Raw genomic sequence first — 16,963 nt, 5'->3', positions numbered from 1 at the left:
CACTACTGACAATCTCACCGCCGGAGGCCCAGGGGTGTGGGGGTGGAACCCCCACTAACTACGTCACTTTCGCTATTAAGAATGTGACCGCCGGAGGCCCGGGGGTGTGGGGGTGGAACCCCCACTCATACGACAACATAAATAATTAAAATATAGACGACACGATTGGATGAGAATGGTCAGTCAATTTATCACTTTCATGGATAAAATTTTACAGATTTAATTTTGATCTATTCAATAAATGTAAAAGTTCACAAAATTCAGATAATTTAAACGCTTTTTGTAGACATGTGTTCGCATTTGGTATACACATTATTCAGTAACAGTTGCGATTTATACGTACATTTTTTTTTGCATTCACAGAATATCCTTTCAACAAAATCTAACGTAGAGTCTAATAGGACGACCTCATAGGATTTTCCTTTTTACAAAATGTAGGTGAGACAATTGAACAATCACACGAGATTTTCCTTTTACAAGGCCGACAATTTTAGCTTAGCTTTCTCAATCCGCATAAAAGCCTTCGTGTATGCCATGTATACGTACTTCGTTCATGTTACGCACATTCACACTGATACTGCTGTCTCGCGCTCATAAGTGTATGTGTAATCGAGCTATGTTGCGATGTGATTTCAAATGGATTGACTTTGTGGATTGAACAACATTGATAACAGAAAAAAAAAATCTAAATTTAGTTCATCTGGCATAATTGAACGATCACATGGAATTTTCCCTTTTACAAAATGTAGGTGAGACTGTAATTGAACGATCACATCGGATTTTCCATTTTACAAAATTTGATGTAAGTGCTAACAGGACGACCTCATAGGCTAATCCCTTTTACGAAATTTGAATCCTAAAAGAACGACCTCATAGCTATTTCCTTTCACAGAAATGTGACGTTGACTCTAATTCGACGATCTCATAGGCTATTCGTTTTACAAAAATTAACGCGATACTAATGCAACGACCTCATAGCATATTCTCTTTAGCAAAATTTTTATTGACCTCAAAGAATTTTTTGCTTTCTTTGTTTCGCAAGTAGTTTCTTACAATTGACTAAATAGTGCTAGAGGGCACACTGCAAGCGGTGAAAATAAAGCGGTGGTTTAGGGGGTCGCAGGGTGTTAGAGGGTGTTTGTATATGTGGGTGTATGTATATGTGGGTGTGTGTATATCTGGGTGTGTGTATATGAGGCTGTTTGTATATGTGGGTGTGTATAAATTACACACATGGAGCACAGCACCAACCACAAACAACACATCAATCTCAAATAAAATCTAGACCTCTTTGATGCAGCGTTAGCTGCCTAACATCATTGTATATCAAATATAAGCGTGTAATAGGTAAAAAACTAGTTATTTACCCTTAGTTCGTGAATGGGTCTGCACCATTTTACTACTGTCTCCTGGAGCGGAGCGAAGCGGAGCGGAAGTTACTATTTTTCCTGCGTAGGTAAGGGGCCACAGATGAGTTTGGTATATGATTTGGCTGTGGTTGGAAAATTGTCGAAAATTTTTCAAATTTTTTTTATTTCTTAAATGGACGCGGAGTAACAGCCACGCGTGGTGGTGGTGTCAAAAATTTGAAAAAAATTATTTTTTTCGATTTTGGACCGAAAATGAGTGAAATAAAATGATATTCGAAATTTTATGGTGCCGGAGGTCGGGGCGGTCGGCACCACAAACTGCCTCACAACGACGCAGAATTTCACGAGCGACACGTAGACACCAATGACGGGTGTACTGGGGACATATTTCGGTGAGATAATGGTCGAAAAGTGGATATGGTCATTTTACGTCACTTAAACATTTTTTGCTAAAAAACTGGACGATTTTTTTTCTTCATATTTTCACGTATTTGTCTACTCAAACAGCCCGATCGATTGATATATGACTCGAGAAGATCTGCGTTGAAATTCTCGAGAAAAATTGGAAAAACCTTTTTTCCACTTTTGGTCGAACAGTTCTTTTTCACAACTTACAGCCAGTGCGTAGGTCGGTGCACGGTGTGTTTGGGCTCAACGTGACGGCAGGTTCAAGACCTATTCAACGATACCAAACACGGTATGGTTGCGTTGCGAATCTTGGATGAAAACACTTCGGACGTAAAATGGAAATTTAGGGTAGTGAACACTTCGGCACTTGCTGTGCGGACCCGGTTGAGTGTGGTATCGGAAATCTTTGTCTATCTGATAGAGCAGGTCCTGAGCTTTCATTAGAGACTTCACACGATGTGGTCGTGATGTTTTCGGCCACGTTTCCACTCTTCAAATGAGCCACTTCGAAGCTACTCCAAAGCACAGTGAAGCAAAAATATTTTTACTTGCCGTTTGGCCATTTCGGATGGCATTTTCTTGTGATGTAGTGCATATGAACGGGTGGACCAAACCCTTTCGAACACAAATAAAATTTCGGTGGTATCGGCTCCTCTGCGGTCTCAGCAGTCGACTATACAATTTTTTGCCTTTTTTGTGCTTTGACTAGGGTAAACGATTTTTTTTACTATCTTTCGATGGATTATCGTTTTTTAAGTAAACTGGCGTTGTTTGGACGCCATTTGCACAACCTCTGTACAAAATAAGTCTAAAATTAGAAATTTTATAGGGACAAACCTGGCTGGAGGAAATAGTAACCACAAAGTTTCAGTTGTTGCTTCGCACTCACTACTGACAATCTCACCGCCGGAGGCCCAGGGGTGTGGGGGTGGAACCCCCACTAACTACGACACTTGCTTCGTATTCACTACTGACAATCTCACCGCCGGAGGCCCAGGGGTGTGGGGGTGGAACCCCACTAACTACGACACTTTCGCTATTAAGAATGTGATCGCCGGAGGCCCGGGGGTGTGGAATGGAACCCCCACTCACTACGACAACATAAATAATTAAAACATAGACGACACGATTGGATGTCAATTTACCACTTTCATGGATAAAATTTTACAGATTTAATTTTGATACTACTGATCTATTCAATAAATGTAAAAGTTCACAAAATTCAGATAATTTAAACGCTTTTTGTAGACATGTGTTCGTAGTTGGTATACACATTATTCAGTAACAGTTGCGATTTATACGTACAATTTTTTTGCATTCAAAAAAAATTGAACGACCTCACAGGATATTCCTTTCAACAGAATCTAACGTAGAGTCTAATAGGACGACTTCATAGGATTTTCCTTTTTACAAAATGTAGGTGAGACAATTGAACGATCACATGAGATTTTCCTTTTACAAGGCACTGCCGACAATTTTAGCTTAGCTTTCTCAATCCACATTAAAGCCTTCGTGTATGCCATGTATACGTACTTCGTTCATGTTACGCACATTCACACTGATACTGCGGTCTCGCGCTCATAAGTGTATGTGTAATCGAGCTATGTTGCGATGTGATTTCAAATGGATTGGCTTTGTGGATTGAACAACGTTGAAAACAAAAAAAAATCTAAATTTACTTCATCTGGCATAATTTTGCCTTTTACAAAATGTAGGTGAGACTGTAATTGAACGATCACGTCGCATTTTCCATTTTACAAAATTTGATGTAAGTGCTAACAGGACGACCTCATAAAATACGAAATTTGAATCCTAAAAGAACGACCTCATAGCTATTTCCTTTCACAGAAATGTGACGTTGACTCTAATTCGACGATCTCATAGGCTATTCGTTTCACAAAAATTAACGCGATACTAATGCAACGACCTCATAGCATATTCTCTTTAGCAAAATTTTTATTGACCTCAAAGAATTTTTTGCTTTCTTTGTTTCGCAAGTAGTTTCTTACAATTGACTAAATAGTGCTAGAGGGCACACTGCAAGCGGTGAAAATAAAGCCGTGGTTTAGGGGGTCGCACATTGCGTTGTGTTGGTGTGTGTATATGTGGGTGTATGTATATGAGGGTGTGTGTATATGGGGGTGTATGTATATGTGGGTGTGTGTATATGTGGGTGTATGTATATGTGGGTGTATGTATATGTGGGTGTGTGTATATCTGGGTGTGTGTATATGAGGCTGTTTGTATATGTGGGTGTGTATAAATTACACACATGTAGCACATCACCAACCACAAACAACACATCAATCTCAAATAAAATCTAGACCTATTTGATGCAGCGTTAGCTGCCTAAATCGCTGTGTATCCGTTATATAGCGTATTATAGGTAATAAACTAGTTACTTACCCTTAGTTCGTGAATGTCTTAGTACCTATTTACTACTGTCTCCTGGAGCGGAGCGAAGCGGAGCGGAAGCCACTATTTTCCCTGCGTAGGTAAGGGGCCAGAGATGAGTTTGGTATATGATTTGGGTGTGGTTGGAAAATTGCCGAAAATTTTTCAATTTTTTTTTATTTCTTAAATGGACGCGGAGTAACAGCCACGCATGGTGGTGGTGTCAAAAATTTGAAAAAAATTATTTTTTTCGATTTTGGACCGAAAATGAGTGAAATAAAATGATATTCGAAATTTTATGGTGCCGGAGGTCGGGGCGGTCGGCACCACAAACTGCCTCACAACGACGCAGAATTTCACGAGCGACACGTAGACACCAATGACGGGTGTACTGGGGACATATTTCGGTGCGATAATGGTCGAAAAGTGGATATGGTCATTTTACGTCACTTAAACATTTTTTGCTAAAAAACTGGACGATTTTTTTTCTTCATATTTTCACGTATTTGTCTACTCAAACAGCCCGATCGATTGATATATGACTCGAGAAGATCTGCGTGGCAATTTTCGAGAAAAATGAGAAAAAACTTTTTTTTACTTTTGGTCGAACAGTTATTTTTCACAGCTTACAGCCAGTGCGTCGGTCGGTGCACGGTGTGCATGGGCTCAAAGTGACGTCCTGTTCAAGACCTATTCAACGATACCAAACACGATGTGGTTGCGTTGCGAATTTGGGATGAAAACACTTCAGACGTAAAATGGAAATTTAGGGTAGCGAACACTTCGGCACTTGCTGTGCGGACCCGGTTGAGTGTGGTACCGGGAATCTTTGTCTATCCGATAGAGCAGGTCCTGAGCTTTCAATAGAGACCTCACAAGATGTGGTCGTGCTGTTTTCGGCCACGTTTCCACTCTTCAAATGAGCCACTTCGAAGCTACTCCAAAGCAGAGTGAAGTAAAAATATTTTTACTTGCCGTATGGCCATTTCGGATGGCATTTTCTTGTACTATAGTGCATATGAACGGGTGGACCAAACCCTTTCGAACGCTTATAAAATTTCGGTGGTATCGGCTCCTCTGCGGTCCCAGCAGTCGACTATACAATTTTTTGCCTTTTTTGTGCTTTGACTAGGGTGAATCAATTTTTTTTACTTTCTTTCGATGGATTATCGGTTTTTAAGTAAACTGGCGTTGTTTAAGAAAATCAGAAAATCAGAAATTTTATAGGGAAAGCCTGGCTGGTTTCAGTTGTTGCGTCGTATTCACTACTGACAAACTCACCGCCGGAGGCCCGGGGGTGTGGGGGTGGAACCCCACGAACTACGACACTTGGTTCGTATTCACTACTGACAATCTCACCGCCGGAGGCCCAGGGGTGTGGGGGTGGAACCCCCACTAACTACGACACTTTCACTATTAAGAATATGATCGCCGGAGGCCCGGGGGTGTGGGGGTGGAACCCCCACTCACAACGACAACATAAATAATTAAAATATAGACGACACGATTGAATGTCAATTTATCACTTTCATGGATAAAATTTTACAGATTTAATTTTGATACTGATCTATTCAATAAATGTAAAAGTTCACAAAATTCAGATAATTTAAACGCTTTTTGTAGACATGTGTTCGCATTTGGTATACACATTATTCAGTAACAGTCGCGATTTATACGTAAATTTTTTTGCATTCAAAAAAAATTGAACGACCTCACAGGATATTCCTTTCAACAAAATCTAACGTAGAGTCTAATAGGACGACCTCATAGGATTTTCCCTTTTTCAAAATGTAGGTGAGACAGTTGAACGATCACATAAGATTTTCCTTTTACAAAGTACTGTCGAAAATTTTAGCTTAGATACTTTTATTGCCTTTACTTACCACAGTTTCTCGCGCATAAGCGTAATCGAGCTATGTTGCAATGTGATTTCAAATGGACCGTATTTGTGTATTAAATAACGTTGAAAACAGAAAAAAATTAAATTTAGTTCATCTGGCGTAATTGAACGATCACATCGGATTTTCCATTTTACAAAACTTGATGTAAGTGCTAACAGGACGACCTCATAGGCTAATCCCTTTTACGAAATTTGAATCCTAAAAGAACGACCTCATAGCTATTTCCTTTCAGAGAAATGTGACGTTGACTCTAATTCAACGATCTCATAGGCTATTCGTTTTACAAAAATTAACGCGATACTAATGCAACGACCTCATAGCATATTCTCTTTAGCAAAATTTTTATTGACCTCAAAGAATTTTTTGCTTTCTTTGTTTCGCAAGTAGTTTCTTACAATTGACTAAATAGTGCTAGAGGCCACACTGCAAGCGGTGAAAATAAAGCGGTGGTTTAGGGGGTCGCACATTGCGTTGTGTTGGTGTGTGTATATGTGGGTGTATGTATATGAGGGTGTTTGTATATGTGGGTGTATGTATATGTGGGTGTTTGTATATCTGGGTGTGTGTATATGAGGCTGTTTGTATATGTGGGTGTGTATAAATTACACACATGGAGCACAGCACCAACCACAAACAACACATCAATCTCAAATAAAATCTAGACCTCTTTGATGCAGCGTTAGCTGCCTAACATCATTGTATATCAAATATAAGCGTGCAATAGGTAAAAAACTAGTTACTTACCCTTAGTTCGTGAATGGGTCTGCACCATTTTACTACTGTCTCCTGGAGCGGAGCGAAGCGGAGCGGAAGTTACTATTTTCCCTGCGTAGGTAAGGGGCCACAGATGAGTTTGGTATATGATTTGGCTGTGGTTGGAAAATTGTCGAAAATTTTTCAAAATTTTTTTATTTCTTAAATGGACGCGGTGTAACAGCCACGCGTGGTGGTGGTGTCAAAAATTTGAAAAAAATTATTTTTTTCGATTTTGGACCGAAAATGAGTGAAATAAAATGATATTCGAAATTTTATGGTGCCGGAGGTCGGGGCGGTCGGCACCACAAACTGCCTCACAACGACGCAGAATTTCACGAGCGACACGTAGACACCAATGACGGGTGTACTGGGGACATATTTCGGTGCGATAATGGTCGAAAAGTGGATATGGTCATTTTACGTCACTTAAACATTTTTTGCTAAAAAACTGGACGATTTTTTTTCTTCATATTTTCACGTATTTGTCTACTCAAACAGCCCGATCGATTGATATATGACTCGAGAAGATCTGCGTGGCAATTTTCGAGAAAAATGAGAAAAAACTTTTTTTTACTTTTGGTCGAACAGTTATTTTTCACAGCTTACAGCCAGTGCGTCGGTCGGTGCACGGTGTGCATGGGCTCAAAGTGACGTCCTGTTCAAGACCTATTCAACGATACCAAACACGATGTGGTTGCGTTGCGAATTTGGGATGAAAACACTTCAGACGTAAAATGGAAATTTAGGGTAGCGAACACTTCGGCACTTGCTGTGCGGACCCGGTTGAGTGTGGTACCGGGAATCTTTGTCTATCCGATAGAGCAGGTCCTGAGCTTTCAATAGAGACCTCACAAGATGTGGTCGTGCTGTTTTCGGCGGCGTTCGGACAAAATAACCCCGGACGAAATAAATCCGGACATAATGTCCCCTGGACAAAATAACCCCGGACAAAATAACCCGGACAAAATAACTCCGGACAGAATAACTCCCAAATAAAAAAACGATATAGTTACTCGAATATTTTCAATACACTCAATATATTCGAATATTCATGAGTACATGGTCGATATGTTCGAATATAGTCGAGTACATAGTGGATGTATTCGAATATATTCGAGTATCTTGTCGAATATATTTGATATATGCGAATATAGTCGATATATTCGAATATAATCGATCATGTTTGCTATATGCGAATATAGGCGATACATACATACTAGTATGTAGTCGATATATTCGAATATAGTCTAGTTCTTAGTCGATATATTCGAATATAGTGGAGTGGAGTACTTAGTTGACATATTCGAATATAGTCGTTTATATTTGATATATGCGAATATAGTCGGTATATTCGAATGTAATCGGGTATATAGTCGATATGTTCGATGATAGTCTAGTACGTAGTCGATATATTCGAATATAGTCTAGTTCTTAGTCGATATATTTGAATATAGTGGAGTGGAGTACTTAGTTGATATATTCGAACATAGTCGTTTATATTTGATATATGCGAATATAGTCGGTATATTCGAATGTAATCGGGTATATAGTCGATATGTTCGATGATAGTCTAGTATGTAGTCGATATATTCGAATATAGTCTAGTTCTTAGTCGATATATTTGAATATAGTGGAGTGGAGTACTTAGTTGATATATTCGAATATAGTCGTTTATATTTGATATATGCGAATATAGTCGGTATATTCGAATGAAATCGAGTATATAGTCGATATGTTCGATGATAGTCTAGTATGTAGTCGATATATTCGAGTATAGTCTAGTTCTTAGTCGATATATTTGAATATAGTGGAGTGGAGTACTTAGTTGATATATTCGAACATAGTCGTTTATATTTGATATTTGATATATCAATTATATACTTGAGTATATTCGAACATATCGACTATATACTCAAGTACATTCTAATATATCGACTATTAATTTGAATATATTGACTCTATACTCGAATATGTCTACTATCATCGAATATATGGACTACAACTATGTACTCGACTATATTCGAATATGTTGACTATATACTAGACTATCGTCGAATATGTCGACTAAGAACTAGACTATACTCGAATATATCGACTACATACTAGACTATCATCGAACATATCGACTATATACTCGATTTCATTCGAATATACCGACTATATTCGCATATATCAAATATAAACGACTATATTCGAATATATCAACTAAGTACTCCACTCCACTATATTCAAATATATCGACTAAGAACTAGACTATATTCGAATATATCGACTACATACTAGACTATCATCGAACATATCGACTATATACCCGATTACATTCGAATATACCGACTATATTCGCATATATCAAATATAAACGACTATGTTCGAATATATCAACTAAGTACTCCACTCCACTATATTCAAATATATCGACTAAGAACTAGACTATATTCGAATATATCGACTACGTACTAGACTATCATCGAACATATCGACTATATACCCGATTACATTCGAATATACCGACTATATTCGCATATATCAAATATAAACGACTATATTCGAATATGTCAACTAAGTACTCCACTCCACTATATTCGAATATATCGACTAAGAACTAGACTATATTCGAATATATCGACTACATACTAGTATGTATGTATCGCCTATATTCGCATATAGCAAACATGATCGATTATATTCGAATATATCGACTATATTCGCATATATCAAATATATTCGACAAGATACTCGAATATATTCGAATACATCCACTATGTACTCGACTATATTCGAACATATCGACCATGTACTCATGAATATTCGAATATATTGAGTGTATTGAAAATATTCGAGTAACTATATCGTTTTTTTTATTTGGGAGTTATTCTGTCCGGAGTTATTTTGTCCGGGTTATTTTGTCCGGGGTTATTTTGTCCAGGGGACATTATGTCCGGATTTATTTCGTCCGGGGTTATTTTGTCCGAACGCCTTCGCCAGTGGATATGAACTGTTCGCCAGTTGATATGAACTGTTCGCCAGTTGATATGAACTCTTCGCCAGTTGATATGAACTGTTCGCCAGTTGATATCAACTCTTCGCCAGTTGATATGAACTGTTCGCCAGTCGATATGAACTGTTCGCCAGTCGATATGAACTGTTCGCCAGTTGATATGAACTGTTCGCCAGTTGATATGAACTGTTCGCCAGTTGATATAAACTGTTCGCCAGTTGATATAAACTGTTCGCTAGTTGATATGAACTGTTCGCCAGTTGATATGAACTGTTCGCCAGTTGATATGAACTGTTCGCCAGTTGATATGAACTGTTCGCCAGTTGATATGAACTGTTCGCCAGTTGATATGAACTGTTCGCCAGTTGATATGAACTGTTCGCCAGTTGATATGAACTGTTCGCCAGTTGATATGAACTGTTCGCCAGTTGATATGAACTGTTCGCCAGTTGATATGAACTGCTCGCCAGTTGATATGAACTGCTCGCCAGTTGATATGAACTGCTCGCCAGTTGATATGAACTGTTCGCCAGTTGATATGAACTGTTCGCCAGTTGATATGAACTGCTTGATTACTAGTAAAGCCACATTCACATTTTCTCCTTGAAAAATCCAAAGGCTGCATCGATTACTGTACCACGATCATTATTCTTCAAATTGTATTATGAAGAAAATCCTAAACAAGGCTTCGATAAGCAAAGAAACGGTGTATTGTACCCTGGAATCTCTTTCAACTAATGCTGGGAATTGGTCGACCGAAACCTGAACTGACCTAAACTTCAGGTCTGACCTGACCACTATATTCAGGTTTCAGGTCAATTCAAGTGAGGTCGAAATTTTAAGAATCAGGCTCAGGTCATTGCAGATTTCAGGAAAAACCTGGTTGGCATGTTTGACACGTCCATGTGGAATGGAAATTTGTAGAATTTAGGCGAGAATGTATGAAGAATTGCGATGAGAACAGACACTGTAATTTTTTACAAAACCTTTTTCGTATTAATTGGATCAACGTTTATTTCAATTCAATTTGAAATTCAAAGTATATACTGACGAAATACAGATAAAATTCAACTTGTCCAATTGATCAATTAAAAACACAAATAGAATAACATAAAAATTAAAAATGAAGATCGTCAGAGTTTCGAGTCATGTGATCTAAAGTTTCTACGAACTTTTGTTTGTGCCAGTCGAGCTGTGTTTCGATTTGATGATGTGTGCCGAACCGATGCCATCCGATCTCTGTTTCGATTTTTCGCTGTACGCTGGACCTATGTCAGTCGAGCTCTCTTTCGATTTGTTGATGTGCGCTGGACCGATGCCATCCGATCTCTGTTTCGATTTTCGCTGTACGCTGGACCGATGCCAGTCGAGCTCTGTTTGGATATGATGATGTGTGTTGGATCGCCTCGAGATGATGGTTCATCCGTGATGCTGACTTTCGATTTGGGCTGTTTTTTCGTAGTGACAACAGTCTTTCGAGTATTTTTCTGGGTTTCTACCTTCGATGTGTCAATCTTTCCTGCTTTGGGCTTCGGTGCTCGGATTCGTTTGTTTTTCATTGTGACGGCTTCTGCAGTTACGTTCCCAGACTCTTCACTCGAGCTGCTGATGTTCACCATTTTTCCCTGTGCACGCTCTAATATTTCTGCCATTTGCACGACTTGCCGAGCGTAATGAGTTCTGACGATAAATGTTGCGATGGATTTCGGTGTCATGTCCCATAAATTGTGCAACATTGGTAACCTCGGGATCATTCAAATTCATTGTTCCGCAAATGCTTGCCAAGTGTTTGCGTAATTTAGTTCCTCGCAAGCTGCCTGGATTTTGAGCGTCGCATTTATTTGAAAATTTTTGAATGACTACGCAGGAATTGACTGTCGTCTCTTCACCAGCGGCTGAATACAATGCAAACAGAAATTTGTTTTCGTCGGAAATGCGGGCATCCGTTCTATGACGAAGGAGGATATCAATGCTGTCATCATATTTGTGTTTTAGTAAAACTGGCACGTCGCGCTCCAGCTTTCCTCGAGCTGTAATTCTGCTTCTGATTAATTTGATCGTAGCTTCAGGAATGTTGCCAGCAACAAGCGAGTCGCGGAACGACGCAAGCATTTCGCGAGAGTGATATTCGCTGACAAGGATGTTTCTCATTTCACCTGTGCGTTTCCGATTATATTACAAGAATCGCTGCCAGTGTTACTTCGGATAAATGCACCCAATTTTTGTATGTGTACTCCTGCTGTAAGTCAGCGAAAGCTGTCTCTAGTTCACAATCGAGGTACGCAGCGAATCGGCTGACATCATCTGTACTAGGAATATCATCTTTTCGGGAACGCCTAGCTCGTTTTTGTGTTAATGCTGCTAACTTATTGATCTTAAGCTTTGCATCTTTGGTAAACACCATCAAAAAACGTTCAACATTTTTTTCGTCAACTGGATTATCTGATTTCATGTACTCGATCAATAGAGTTTCTCCAATGGCTTTGATTAATGTCACCAATGTCGTTGCCGTACCAGGACTACCAAAACTTTTGGCACCAAGGTCAAATTTTGCCACTTTACGCACTGCCTCGATGACTACAGTGCAATGTTTTACGTGGTATAACGACGAGAAATCTGTTATTGCTGGCGAGAGTGATTTTGCTGTTACCAAAACTTTCCCAGCGCTCCGTAACTTGTCGCGAATCATTTTTTGTTGAAAAAAAAGGATGATAATTGAGACAAAGGCCGTTTGCGAACTCGATCAATAACCAGTCAAAGCGAATTGGTCGCACAACTGGATCTGCTTGCAATTTAGAGAAGACTTTGTTCAGATCTGCACTTGCATTAGGATGTAAGCGACCGTCCACTGCGCGACTGAGTTGTTTCACCTTTCTTTCGCCCTGAAGCGCATTGTTGGAGCAAATTTTGAAGTGACGGCTGAGTGTTTTTTCAGTAAACGACCCAAGGCATTTTGGACATGGCGTGAAGTAGGTCACTGGTCTTTCAAATTTTTCATTCGGTCTCCTACACGTTTGCATCTCTCCACCATTGAGTTTTGGATCTCCATTCCACTCAAACATTCCTCTTCTCATTATCATGCAAATCGCTTGTTTGCGTTCCTTCGAGCCTGCAAAGAATGAAAGTGGATTAAAGACATAAGTGACAGGACAGGTAGCTTTGAGCTACTAACTGTATGTTTTAGAAACTGTTAAGCAGAATCAGTTGAGTATGGAATCTAAGTAAATTGTGTTTGTGCAATTCCATTTGGCTAGACCATCTACACAATTTTTTCTGAACGGCATCAGATTTCTAACATTCGTTAAAAAACAAAGAATCTAACTCGAAAGTTACGTAAAAAACAGAATCGGTTATAGATGGGAAGATGGTGATTTCTAACTAGTCTATATCGGAATTTGCTTATTACTCAAACTTTGCGCATAGTAGAAAACTCTTAGAATTGAAAGAGTAAAATTATTCTATTCAGTGTGGAATTATTACTTTCTGATAAAATTGATCTGGTGGTTGTGAAACTGCGTTTCTTTCTTTATGCTGATGACGAGTTTTGCTCTACTTATTTTAAATTAAAGTCTTGCTCAACAATATACAATATACAAGTCTTGCTCTTATATTTATTTGGAATTTGGTTTTAGATGCACTTATTTAAAAAAAAATCTTACGAATTATCATTATAAGCATCGCATCCGTTTATTAATCTTCAACAATTACGAGGAATACGACCTATTTGTGATTCTATGATGCTACGAGTATTTCTATCAGAGAATTTTACAGATGGCACAGACAGCTGATCGGAAGCAACGGTATCTCTTGTCACTTCACTGATTTTATTAGAAAGCATTGTTTCATGGGAATTATCACCGCCTTTCAAATTTTTCAATTTACTAACTTTAAGCATCAAGGATAAAGTCAAATTTTTAAATAACGAAATCGCTGGTGGAAAAAGTGCGAGAAAAGCCCTCACTGTTGTAGACGTATATGATGTTAAACTCAAAACTTGGAAATTTTTACTTACAAAACGGGAAGTTTTATACTTTCTTTGCTTCCGGGTTCCGGGAAGAAAACATTTTTTCCACCAGCGAACGAAATTTATTTTACCTAATTATTTTGATGATACTATTCTTGTGACAAAAGTACTATATTAATAATATGAACTCATTTAGCGTTTGAAAGAAAAAGAATCATAGTGATTGGTAGAAACATGACGTGGAATTTTGAAGTAATTGTGGTAATTGCTATCAAAAAATAAAGAAAAACAAATTACCAATTGGAAGACCAATAAATTCCTTTACGTCTGCTTCATCCTTATGAACGGTTAGTAGATGTCTTGCCAATTTTGGGTACCGCTTCAGGCAATAAATGCAACATAGCGGTTTCGCTGTCGGTCCTGATACTGGGACAAACATGTCGGTGTCATCGCAACCCTTATTTTTGTTTAATAACGATTTTCCAAGGTGTCTCATCGTTAGTATGTGTCATTGACTGTCTCCGAGAATTAAATGGGTCGGAAGTGTTATTCTCGGTGTCGATAACATTTGAAGATTCATAGTCGACATCGTAATTAACGACATCCAATTCAATGGTATCGTCAGTTGAGCCTAGGAAACATTATTGTTGAGTTTACATAATAGGGGAATGTAGTTCACTTGATACATACCGAGTTCTATTGGCTCATAGTCCATCGATTCAAATCCAGCTGATTCGGCAAAGACTTCGTAATCGTCGACATCCAATTCAATGGTATCGTCAGTTGAACCTAGGCACACATTATTGTTGAGTTTACATAATAGGGAAATGTAGTTCACTTAATACATACCGAATTCTACATGCACATAGTCCATCGATCCAGATCCAGTGTCCATTGTATTAGGTGCCTAAAATTTTTTAAACATTCAATGGAAAGCGCATAATAGTAAATTAAGTATCTGTTGTGGGCGGTAGAGCCTATAATCAACAGTACACAACAGATGCACATACAACTTTTCATGTAAAAGGACCAAATTACAAAAAGAATTTTGAAATTTTTTGAAAAGATTGTTGATTGATTTGGGGAATATACTGATGAGACATGGAAACAATTCTACTAGAGATTCTACTAGAACATATTGTATTATAGATTTGATAGGTCTTCAACGCTTGAAAACTATTTCCACGACTTGATATTTTAATAAATATGAGTGTTTACTTAGTGATTCGATTCATCAAGTAAATTGCTTTAGGAATTGTGTCATTGTAGTGTAACATTGTTTATATCACGCTTCAAATGTCCTAATCACTAGACGCGTAGATTAATCTTTAAAAAACTAGAATGGACAATGGATATCCGGCACAACAGTTTTCTAAAATTTGAAATAAAATAGCTCGCTACAAACTTTCGAATTAAAGAATATAAAAAGTGCATCTAAGGCTACAGACAAGCACTAGCCAGGGTAATAGAGGTTTTTACATGTCAAATAGAGTAGTTTTTTGATACCAATAATACCATGAGCAGCCTAATGGTAATTTTGCAATGACATTATGAAAAAAAAGGTTATGGAAATATTCGCATACTTCGATTAAAGTACTACTTTATTTTTTCTATTACCCAGCTAGGTGCTTTGCTACAGAACATAAAATTATAGAATATAGACCAGACACAATAAAAGAGGGAATAACTCACATCATATAAATAGTACAGGTAATTCGTTGTATCCGTTTTCTTCTGAAATCGAAAAAAACAGGTTACTTTAAATTGAAAACAAGAGTAAATGTTACACAATTTTGATTACGAAGAATACGAAGTCTCGACATTGTTTCATGTTTCACGGAAGTCATTCATTATATGAGGAATCAATTTGTAATACGAGCCGAATTCAAGAGTGATATTTTAATCAATAAAGTTTGGAAACTGTTATTTTGACAAGCGTAGAGTTTGCATATCCAAACATTTCCGAATTAATGAATTTTTTCTGTTTTACTGCCTACCACATTGGTTGCTCACTCTTTTTGATTAACCTGATTTACCATGATTAACCAGTGTTTAACCATTGATTTACCATTGATCAACCAGGTCAAACATCGTAGACTAGCTACAAATCGTGATAAATCAATGAAATAAGGAAGTAGAAAAAAAAAAATATAGGTTTGCTCCAAATAACTGTAAACCAGAACTTTGACAAATATGGCCAACAGTTTCAATTCTGTGTTTTTTTAGCCCCGTACGAAGTACGAAGGGGCTTATAGGATTACGATGCCGTGTGTAATTGATGGAATTCGAAGCAGACGGTAAGGGCAAAGTGTTTGCCTATGTTCATAGATGACGAATCCGCAATAAAAATTTGGGCCGTCTGTCCGTCTGTCTGTCACGTCGATATCTTGAGTAAATCAAATCCGATTTCAAAATTTTTTTTCCCTGAAAGATAGTCAAAATAGTGAGGCTAAGTTCGAAGATGGGCATGGCCCTTCGTGAGTTAGGGCCACCTAAGTGATTTAAGGTCTTTTGGTGATATTTATGGCAAAATAAACGATGGAAATGTAAATGACACGGCAAATGATAGGTATTGTCAATACCAATCCAGGAAAAAAAAGTTTTTAAAATCGGGTGAGTGGACCGTGAGTTAGGGCCTTAGAAGTGAAAAGCTACTAGGGCCCTATGTGTATTTTACATAGAACTCAAGTAAATTTAATCCGTTTTTCGTAATTTTTGTTTCATTTGGAAGGTAATCGAACGCCGAATAGAAAGTTGTTGAAAAAAATTAAATTTGGGTCCTTGGACTAAGGCCACTGTTAGGGCCCTATGTGTATTTTCAATTTCAATTTATTTGTAATCAAAGAACAAAAAGGATCACTCCTTATACAAATGTTCTGACGTTAACAAGGTATACGTTTTTTTAAAAATAAACAAAACAAGAAAGAAATGAGTGAAAGTAGTACAATTTAACTTGAGCCTCAATCAAAAGAAAAAAAACTGAAGATAACAAAAAATAAAATAAAAATAAAAGACAATAAAGAAGAGTCATAGCGGACTGTACGCATCAACAACATAATCAAAACCAATGACAACATATAAGTTCATAACGATAAAGATATACCAACAATGCCTGTGTGCTATTACTGAAACGGTAAAGGTCGTAAGGTATGGTATGGTATGGTATGGTATG

General features: G+C 37.9%; 1 long non-coding RNA gene across 1 annotated transcript; it reads right to left on the bottom strand.

Annotated features, from left to right (window-relative positions):
* Positions 1-3,288: 3,288 nt before the first annotated feature.
* On the bottom strand, positions 3,289-13,619 carry LOC119084507. Its single transcript, XR_005089073.1, has 4 exons — positions 13,610-13,619; positions 13,093-13,100; positions 5,101-5,110; positions 3,289-3,447 (listed from the first exon to the last, which is right to left on the bottom strand). It is a non-coding gene; the product is annotated as an uncharacterized LOC119084507 (long non-coding RNA).
* Positions 13,620-16,963: the final 3,344 nt, after the last annotated feature.

Source organism: Bradysia coprophila, unplaced genomic scaffold (genome assembly GCF_014529535.1).
Source record: "Bradysia coprophila strain Holo2 unplaced genomic scaffold, BU_Bcop_v1 contig_737, whole genome shotgun sequence".
In the NCBI taxonomy this organism is placed as follows: domain Eukaryota; kingdom Metazoa; phylum Arthropoda; class Insecta; order Diptera; family Sciaridae; genus Bradysia; species Bradysia coprophila.
Note: the sequence above shows the minus strand (reverse complement) of the source record. Positions and strands in the feature narration are given on the sequence as shown.